Genomic DNA, 11,066 nt, shown 5'->3' on the forward strand with positions numbered 1-11,066 from the left:
CTGCCGGCTGCCGGCACGGGGGCGGGAGTTGCCCGTTTGCATCTGGTTGGTCTGGGGCCTTTCCTAAAATGAGCCCTTCTGTTAAAACCTGGTGGAAGGTAGCAGTAATGAATTTTGTCGTCATGTTTAAAGCCTCGCTTACTTAAGTCTTAATGCCAAGTAAATTTTGTGGTTAATTTAAATGCAACACCGAAGTTCTGTTTTTATGAGGCTTGCCTGAAAGACAAAGCTAGAGGCCATTGCTACTCTTGCGGGGGACCTACTGGGACGGATGAGTTTTGGTGGTTTATAAATATGCTGACGAGACACAAAAGATTCATGTAATTAAAATTAAGAAAAGCTATATTATATCAAATTACTGTAGTAACACCTAACCTTACTGTAGTAACCCTATAACAATACCTAGCTCTACAAAACCTAACCACATCCTTAAGATCACCAAACCATTCACCACAACATAAATGGCCGTTTATATCCTAGGTTCACCATAAATATCCACTGTTTTGGAGCTTGAGGGTTTTTTGGTGTCTGTCCAATGCCTCGCACGACCCTGTGGAGAAGCCTGTTGGTGTCTTAGTCTTTTCTCTTGTCATCCAGGTATCTGGCTGTGCATAGTGTCCTCTCCTGTAGGTGAGAACGGAGGAATTCCCCCTGCCCTTCCCCAACCTCTATGCGTTTGGGGACTTAAAGCTCTTCCCCCATGACAGTAACTCAGGAGGCAAGAGACGTGTCTTCTGTTGAACACAACGTATCCATGGCAAAACCCAAAAGGTGTTTCAAAGACAAGCGCCGTCAGGAGGTCGCTGTGACTGTGAGCCTGCAGACAAGCCCCTTTAACCCAGACTCCAAACCGCAACCTGACAGCTGTGCTCCTGCGCCGACGCTATGTGTTCCCGACCACCGCAGAGCTTCGTCACGCTGTCCTTCGGACTGGCTTCCAAATCAAGAGCTAAGGCTGTCTTCACTTCCAGGCAACAGGGTGAGCGGCAGAGTGCGATATAGGTCTGAGGAGGAACCCCGTAGACAAATACATGAAACAGTTACGTGTGATAATGCTGAGAGTGCCGAAGAGGACTGGGACCTGAATATCTGATGAGAGCAGAGGAGAGAACGATACGTTTTCCAAGTAATAAACTTCCCCTCCAGCTCTGACAGAACTGCATCCCCACAGCTCAAAGGGCACCCAAAACATTTCGTTCTTCTCCAGAATGTCCGGGCTACGTTGAAAAAACCCTTACAAGAGTGCTTCACGAGTACCCCACACAGGCTGAAGGGAGCATCTGACAGGCAGATGACGTCTTTCACCGCTAGTTCCATTCTCCGTTTGCAACGTGACACAGCAGTTGCAACCAGCAGAATTTATTTAGTAGGAAAATTAAACATATACAAATATGTATACAACGTGATTCATCAGGTTTTTTTTTACATTTATCTGAAATTATGTACAGGTCAAGCAGAACAGGCACATTATGGGCGTTTGGTATTTTTTGCACTGTCTTAAGCGAGGAGCCTGTGCAGGTTCTGCGTACAAACAGCAGAAGTGAACTCTCTCACTGCGCAGTTACTCAGAACACCTAGGTTAGGAATCATCTTCTCCCCGGTGACAGCACTGGGATCCTGAACTGAGGGTACGTGGGGCGCGTGGTCTGAATATTACTGCCCTGTACTGCAAGCTCTTTAACAAAAGGGATCTTTAGAAATTCATGCAATTAAATGTCAACAACAATTAGATGTCAATCGCACGGAGATTAAATATTGAACAGTCATAAAAATGGTTTATATTGAATCTCACCGGCAAATATGTTTTCATCCCTAATGAACTGACAGAAATGAGATCTGTATCCAATTAAAGAGTAAGTAGAGGCAGAATCCTACTAAAACCCAATCCTGCAAAAACAGATCCTGCAAAACCAGGTTTCATTTTAAAACTAGGCAAGGAGAGTTTATTATTAGTCTGAGGGGTTTTTAATTTATTTTTGTTTGTTTTTCAGAACTGGGACTTGAGATGTTCCTGAAATGGACCATAATACAAGATCTGTGAGTTTGTGTGAGAAAGCTGATCGGTGTGACCGGGAGGGAATCATGTCCCCAAAGCAGACAAAGCCCTTATATCGGCCAAATCCTTTCCTAACAAAAGGTAAAATAATTGATGTCACAATGTAGGGCTGAATTAGTTGAATGATGAGGAAATGAAGATTAATTTTATTTGCTAAATATAGACCTCTTATAAATGTAAAAGCATATGCAAGTCTCTACCTTGCACTTACGTAAGTAAAATTCTTCAACTGTCTCATGAATCACGTCTTTCCTGCTTTTTAAAGGATTTTAGTAAGTGTTTCATAGCTGTACTCTGGCACCTAGATTGTGTTTTGACAGTTTCCTCTGTGTTTGTGCAGAACTGGCAGCATCCTTCAAACAAGAAGATACTTTATTTCGTCTGAACACTGCAGCTTAGCCTTTAACGTGTAAGATAGCATTTCTCTTAGAGGGAGGATAGTGAAAGGCATGATGCATAGTAAACATCATCATCCATTCAGCCAGGGCATTTTTAAGTAATCTGCAAAGTAGCAGCACAAGCACAAAGATGTTCTAGGAAAAACCGTTTCATAGAGGAACACTTAAATCACAGTAGTTCTAACGCTTGTTTTCAAGGTCTGAGCAGTTAAGAAATGCCACTGCTGGGACTGGAATCCAACGTCATCTGTCAAGGCAGGGCTAAAAGTGATTGTAGGCCTGCTTTCTGCCTGCAGTTTCTTTGATGAAGCTCTCTGGAGGTGTTGTTTGCTGCATTTATTTTTTCTATTCCTGTTGCTAAGACAGGCATCTGTAATTGTTCCCATCATACTTTTAAAGCTAAAATGACACCATTCAAACGATTATTACAATGTTTTATTGAATTTCTTTGGATGCAATAGAGGAATCTGTTGAAAAACATAGTTTCATCCTGAACTTGAAGGTGGGAAATCGCTTGGAGATTTCAGTATGCTGCTTTTTATGCCTTTAGAGGAAAAGGCATGAATAAGAAAGGAAGTCATGTTTCCTAATATATTTGAAATATGAAAACAAATACTATTGTGACATTTATAATTTATATATCTTATGCTTTCATATTCTAGTGACTATACACAGTGATATCAGAGATTATAGGTAGTATAAGAACAGTGCACTTTAATTAACAGAGGGAACAGTAAATTTGAAAAATATACTTCTAAAAACATTTTTTCTTAAATTTCAGGTTGGTTTATTTAGGTAATTTGATAGTATTCTGTGTGTAACCAATTTCAGTGTTTCATCAGTATAATCAGCTACTTAGATCTTCCTTGGGATTCTTGTGTCAGTTAAGAATTATTTTTAATATAAAATAATAAGCAAGAAAAAGAACACCCTGGAAATACTGTTTTAAAGGTGTAAAAAAATAGAATCTGAAAGTGAGTTGTCACAGTGTCCTGATGGTTTCAATTGCCATATCCTCTTCCCTTGCTTATTACTGTGCAATTTAGCTTTCACCCAGCCGTAGCATTACTAACTGAAGCTGCAGACAGTTCGTAGTGGCAAATTGCTCCTCACAGCTCTAAATGTGGTCCCCAGGTGCCATGAGGTGATAAAACTTCCGGGAAATCTGTTTACACATTCAGAGGTATAGTATTGAATGGATTACAAAAGTGCTTTTTTTCTTCTTACCTAATATCCTGCCGTGGGGTCAGAGAGAGCCTTCAGAAGATCATTTTTTCTGCTGATGACACTCTTCCCTGTTTTGGGCCAAGAGGTGATGGGAGTACCATTAGTGCTGACTTAGCCTTTTCATTAGCACTGGTCAGAACAGCCTGTACTCCTCCTTCGTATGATGTGGGTGCAGTCGTACAGCTGGTCAACTCTTCAGCTCAGGTCTGCACCAGTCCTTCTCCTGTAAAGAGAGAGAAAGAAGAAAGAGAGAGAGAACGTATGGATTTTATGAGTACCAGAATAATGACACTGGAAAAAGCATTTTAAACACACAAACCTGCAATTACATTAGGGCTTTTTGCCAGCATAGTGATATCAAGAAATCACATCCCTATGTGCCTTTGCCTTGCTTCAAGTTTCTAATGTAGACTTGCTCCAAGTGACCCAGAGCAAAAGGCTGGCACTTCACATCACTCCTCACAATACTTCACTTTTTAAATTGATGAAAGAAAGAAAATTTCCATTATAGTCGCCCAAATTACTTTCATTTTGACCTACAAAAATAGGTAAGTACATGAGCTGAATGTGTCTTCTAAAATGACCAGCCATGTTAGAATGCTGACATCTGAATTGTCGCTCTAACATGTGAGAATAATTACTCCAGGGAATTGAACAAATCACCTTAAAACTTTCTTTGAATGGTTGGTTCCATTTGGAGACTCAAAAGAATCCCTTCAGAAAGCCAATTTTTTGCTGTTACGTGAAGTAGCCTCAAGCTTCATGTCGATGCCACCCATTGAATAGAAATAGAATAGAAAGAGACTGACTTATTACATCCCTTGCTAAACAAGGTCAGGAAAAAATTACAACTACCAGCGCTTCTCTTGTATTAGACAATCCTTGGTGACGCATCCATATTAATATGCCTGTATGTCAATTTGTAGTGAAGACTTTGTCCAAGGATACTTGGATGCTCATAGGGTAGGTGGGATATTCATTGTACCTGGTGGTGATGACCGTGGTTCCCCCGTACCATTATACATGCATTTTGTTCCTTATATTTAGTCTAGTTTTAAGGGGAAACTATGGGCTTCGATTTGTAACAGTTTTAAAACTACTGCTCCCGTCTTAGAGCCTTTTTTTTCACTCATCAACTGAACTATTGGAGGTTAAGGTATTCATGGTCAGGAGCAGTGGGAGGGAGAGGAAATCTGATCAACACAATTTTCTGTATCCCTACTGCTCGTCGTATTTCTTTCCACCCAGATGAATCAATATTGTAGCTTGCACAGCCCAGATATGTAGTTCTGAAACAAGATTAAAATAGCTACAGTACAGAACGTTTTACTCATTTCAAAGCTTCAAATTATTGTACAGAGTTAAATTACACAAATTCCTTAGTTCTTTCTTTGTCTAAAGGGTTGGGCAGTTTAGAAGTAGATGAAAAGAAACAATATGACTTCTAAGGATAAAAGACTTTTTCCCCAAAATATATTTTTAAATACAGAAAAATACACAACTTTATCTTATAGTCCCATATTCTTCTTTTACTTTATTCTTCCAAATATAGCCAGTAATTTTCTGAAGATTGAGCTGCCCACAGCCAATTTCATCAATAGCAATCCAAATCCCTTCGCTGATGGACAGACTGGTTCACCTCCAGTTATTCTAAGAGTTTGTACAATTCATCAGTTCTTTTATTAGAGTCTATTACATTGCTTTTCTAGTTACGATTTCAGTCCAATATTTTAAATTATACCAATATAAGCATAATTTGGTTAGTTGCCAAACCAACTGCATCCAAGCTGCATCTATAAATGTGATTTATTCTGGTATGTATAAATAGCTCAGAAATTTCAAATGTCTGCATGGCTGAAATCAGCATTCATCAGTTCTTTTATTAGAGTCTATTACATTGCTTTTCTAGTTACGATTTCAGTCCAATATTTTAAATTATACCAATATAAGCATAATTTGGTTAGTTGCCAAACCAACTGCATCCAAGCTGCATCTATAAATGTGATTTATTCTGGTATGTATAAATAGCTCAGAAATTTCAAATGTCTGCATGGCTGAAATCAGCATATCGGAGTTTGCAGGGAGTCACCTTTGGAGAGAGTAATATGCTCTGTAAAACTGAGTGTGGCTTCCCTATAATGACCTCAATATAAGAAAAAGAACAAGCTTTAGTAAACTGGTTGTTTACCTGATTATCATAAATTCTTGTGGTTCAGGCATGTCTCCCACAACCTTGTGTGAAGTTTTTGTGGCTATCAGAGCACTTTACCGACTGTCTCCAGGACCTGGAAGGCCTTTCTTTCCATCCTGATGCATGCTCCCAACCAATCCGTCTCATTTTGGCTGCACAGCACAGCATTCTTTCTGTGCTTGCAATAATGTTTTGGGTAGACAGGCGCTCATTAACGTGTCAATATACGACAGGCATTAGGCATTAAATCCGTGAAGAAATTAAAGAATGTAATTTTTAATCCACTTATGTAATAATTGAATCTAAAAGCTCTTTCTGCCTGTATTCAGATGTTTTGCTGTAGATTTCTGCACACTTGACATCTCAGTTTGTATTTCTTACATTGTCGTTTCATAACTTCAATGCAGCATAAACTGGCACTGCCTGCAAAAAAGATGGTTTTGCCCTTCCCCCAGTTCTCATTTTCTGTTCTGTTCCTTGTGCCAGCGCTAGTGTTCATGCAGACACGGGTGAGGCAGGGTAGGGAAATCCAGTGAAAATTAAACCACCACCACCCTCCCCCAGGTTAGTTTTTAACCAGATCAGTCCCAGATCCCACATTTCACTGTGTAGCCCTATGAATGCTAGCATCAGCATAAATGGGCTGTAGGATGTGAAATGCCAAGACCCAAGAGCTAAGGTATTTCAGAGTTAAGGGGAAATACACAAGCTCCTGGCACTGAAAGTTTTACCTCCTCTCAGTCATGAGGAAGAACTAGTTGGGGTTGGGTTTTGTTTTTTTTCCCAAAACACCAACGTTAAGGAACAGAATAACAAAATTCTAAAAAATGCCTTTGAAACAAAACCTGGTTTGCATGGAAAACCATAAAAAGGCACTTCTTTGAAGTATCCGAAGAAGGCAGTCTAACCTAAGATAACAAGAAGGTTCAGGAGACCAGCAGGTGAGAAAGTGGCATTGTTGAATAGCTTTCGGGAAATCATTATGTCCTCAAGAATTTTACACATACTCATTTGGCCTTCACATTTCTTTTGGTACTCAGGGAGTTCCTTCCACAAAATACGCTGATTTTTTTTCATCTGTTTGGCTGGAACACAATGATCTTTCCATTGCATTCAGACTTAACCACAGGGAACCAATGTACATGTGACCTTTGGCTCAATTATAATTCTCCGTACCTGAAAAAAAAACCAAACCAAAAAAAAAACCTTACAAAAAATGAAAATATCTCAGAAAACAGAAGTTTTTCTGCCTAGCAAAAATGGCTACTGAAAGCATATTGCCTTAGTGCTCAAATCTTGTTACTGATTCCTCACTGATAGGTAAGATCTGCATCACACTGTCCCTCATGAGAGCTACAAGTGAATTGCAAACCTCGCAAATAAAACTTATGTCTGTAGAAGGTAGTCTTTTTGGAAACCCACCTGATGAAATATGGAATTCATTCCTGAGAGAAATTATGGTGCCTGTGAGCTCAGTGTTTTCAGACAAAATTGAAGATCTTGTAGATGGAGTCATCTTCTCACAATGTCAGCAGTAAGACACACATGGAAACACACACAGTTGAGAGCACTAATTCAATGGTTATTCTGAAATAATAGTCATCAGAAAGAGAACAAGCAAGCACATTTCACATCACATACACAAGTTGTACCCAATACACCACAATAATCTAAAGAAAGTGGAAAGAGAAGCTAGAATGAATTTATTACACAGGACTTCCTAAAATTCCTTGCCTCTGCTTTCCCTCCCTTTTCCCATCCAGCGAATTTGTGTTTCACACTGCCCCTCCATCTGTCCCAGGAGTTTTATATGCCCTCTGTTCTCTTATCATGCCATGTTCCTTTCCTTTTCTTGTTTGTTTGACTTAATCCTATCTTGTTTTTTTAGTAGTAATTTGTTGTTGTAGATACAAGGCTCTTTGAGAACCAAGGAACAGAGATGTGGAAGAGACATGGCTCATCAAATCCAGTCTCCTGCAATCTCAGACAATCATGCGATTCATGTTTCGTCCAGAAGGACTAGAAAAACATCCACTCTCCACATCACAAACTGGAAAATACTTCTTTTTGTTTGATGAACTGTACAAAAAGATGAAAAGCAACGCCACTACAGTGCCTCAGAAAGAAAGTAAAACAAAACCTTTCTCCCTATAGCACTAAGTGGCCATTTGTTACATAAATTACCTCCGTTTTGACCAGGCAAAGGGAGAGGTACAGTGCAAATGGGATCTAACAGTGCCAATATCCAGTCTCCCCTTATTTAAGCCAGTAAAAAGTAATCCATATTATTATTACTTTAGTCCCGAACCATGTGTCCTGAAACTCTGTGAGAGCTTCTGAATCCTGATCTCTGGTCTATTTGCTGATTCATTTTTAAAAGTGCATTTTGAATATGTTCAAGAGCTGAACTGCTTAACCTGCCTGTGACACTTCTCAGCCTGAAGCATTAGATGGACAATATATGAAAACTTGGGCTTACCTATTGTCACAAGTGATCTGAAAAACAATGAGGTGGCAAAATTTGCTGGCTATTACACTAATGAGAGTAGTAAAGATATAGGTGACTGTGAAAAATTGCAGAAGAACATTGAGAGACTGAGTGGCTGGGTGACAAAAAGGCAGGAAAGTTTCAGAATCAAAATTTGTAAAAGCATACGTATGAGACAAAACAGCCCTAACTTTACAGATACTGTAATAGATTCTGACCTGTTTACTACAAATCTTGAAAGACACCTTAGGATTATAACAAATAGGTCTATAAAAACATTAGCTGAGCACTTGGTAAGAATCCAAAAAAGGAAAAAGAGAAAGACAAAGACAGAAAGAGAAAGAAAAAGAGAAAAAAATAAACAGAGAACAAAACAGAAAAAATACTATGCTGCAGAATAAATCGACTGTGCTTCTGCATCTTGAATACCGTATGTCAGAGAGGATATAGTGGAACTGTAACAAGTGTAGGGAAGATTCTGTACTAAATAGACAGCCTTCTTCAGTCTGCAAAAAGACAACCCAGATGTACTGTCAGAGAGATTTATGAGGGATATGAATAAGAAACAACACTTGGCAATAACAAGAGGCATTAAAACAATGACATTAAAACATTAAAACCTTCATGAGGCAGGTCAAAATGAAAAAAAGAGAAAGATGTTCCTTCACACAACACATACAATCGAGCTATGGAACTCCTTTCCACAGAACGTTTTGGATACCAGAAGTTTTTATTAACTGTAAAGACAACGTCACTGCCTCAGAAAGTTCCTGAGCCACAGATTGCTGCAGGCTAGGAGCATCTACGCTAGCTTTGTTAATTATGTTTTTCCTTTAGACAAGCACCAACATCTATTGCTGCAGGCAGGATATTCAGCTAGATGAGTCTTTGGCCTTTGTATTTTCTCAGAGCAGTAGTTCCTGAGTGCCTGATTCCCCCGAGAGACATCCTAACACCCAGAACTCCTGAAGCAATGGCTACAGCACAGGAACTCTCTGCCTGATCTGCTTGTGTACACTAAGTCACATACAGAAGGGATGCTCTGAGTTATTGTACACACTCAGAGACTTATCAGTCATCTTACTAATATATATGCAATAGGTTTGACATTGCCTGAGAGACAGACATAATACATGTGCTGCATGGTGTATTTACTCTTATTTCTGTGCAGAATTTTCCTGAGAGACATATAGGCATCTTAGCCAACAATAAAAATAAATTAATCTGTTTCAGAAGTGGTTTACTATTGCTACTCAGAAGGTTAATTTCAATCACAATATGGCACTCTAAAGCACAAAGCATTTTTACTGAAAAAAGGAATGTAGTGTCTGCATTCCATGTTGTATTTTAATGATGATAATTAGTGGGTGCCTCTCACCAAAAAAAAAATGAGCGTGCTACGAGACACATCATCCAGTATATTCAGATTGGATTTCAGTTTATTTCAGGAAATGTTGTATATCCCTTAATAATCTTATTTCTCTTATTGCTTAGATTAATCAAAATACCTCAAAATCCCATTTGTCAGTCAGTATCTGAGGTTTGCTTTCTGAATTTTGGAGGTATGCAATAGATAAATTGTTTTTACTGTTCAAGATGGATTCAGAGAAAACTGGAGAAGTATTGGTTGCTTTATTGATTAAGCTAAGGAAAAAGGTCATGTGCTAGCAAAAGTTACAATCAAACAGATTTATCCTCATTTACCATCTGTATGCAGTAAGTCTACAGCTGGGAGGTTTCATACTTCCGGGCCATCTCCTTTTTCTTCAGATTCTGTTTTCTATCAAGCTGTTATTGTGAATGTAGATATTCTAGGACTTTGTCTTCTTTATGGATGTAAGTACTACCTTCTATCATTACCTTATTTTACGGATGAAACCCTCCATATAAGATAGCATACTGCCATCAGAAACTTAATTCTGAGACAGTGTGGAAAAGGAAGCAAAACTTCACTAGAAGTTCAGTCCCTTCTGCTCAGAAGCAATGTGTTCATTGCAAACCAATGTGTACTGCCCCTATCCAAGATCATACTTTGCTGGATATTAGAAGCTAGACCACTTTGCTTTGTCCTGTTTTCTTTTGGGGCAAGAAGAGAAAGAAGTGAGAAAGATTGGAGTGCTGCAATGGATGGCTATAGTCCCTTCTGCTCAGAAGCAATGTGTTCATTGCAAACCAATGTGTACTGCCCCTATCCAAGATCATACTTTGCTGGATATTAGAAGCTAGACCACTTTGCTTTGTCCTGTTTTCTTTTGGGGCAAGAAGAGAAAGAAGTGAGAAAGATTGGAGTGCTGCAATGGATGGCTATAGACTCTTCACAAGGGACAGGCGAGGAAGGAGAGGCAGTGGGGTGGCCCTGTATGTTAGGGAGCGTTTCGATTGTCTAGAGCTCAAGGATTGTGATGATGGTATGGTTAAGTGTTTATGGGTAAGGATGAGGGGGAAGGCCAACGAGGCAGATATCCTGCTGGGAGTCTGTTATAGACCACCCAACCAGGATGAAGGGGCGGATGAAGCGTTCTACAAGCGGCTGGCAGAAGTCTCTCAATCGCTAGCCCTTGTTCTCGTGGGGGACTTCAACTTCCCGGACGTCTGCTGGAAATACAACACGGCAGAGAGGAAGCAGTCTAGGAGGTTCCTGGAGTGTGTGGAAGACAACTTCCTGACACAGCTGGTAAGGGAGCCTACCAGGGGAGGTGCCTCGCT

This window comes from Aptenodytes forsteri, unplaced genomic scaffold (assembly GCF_000699145.1).
Source record: "Aptenodytes forsteri isolate BGI_AS27 unplaced genomic scaffold, ASM69914v1 Scaffold13, whole genome shotgun sequence".
Taxonomy (NCBI): Eukaryota; Metazoa; Chordata; class Aves; order Sphenisciformes; family Spheniscidae; genus Aptenodytes; species Aptenodytes forsteri.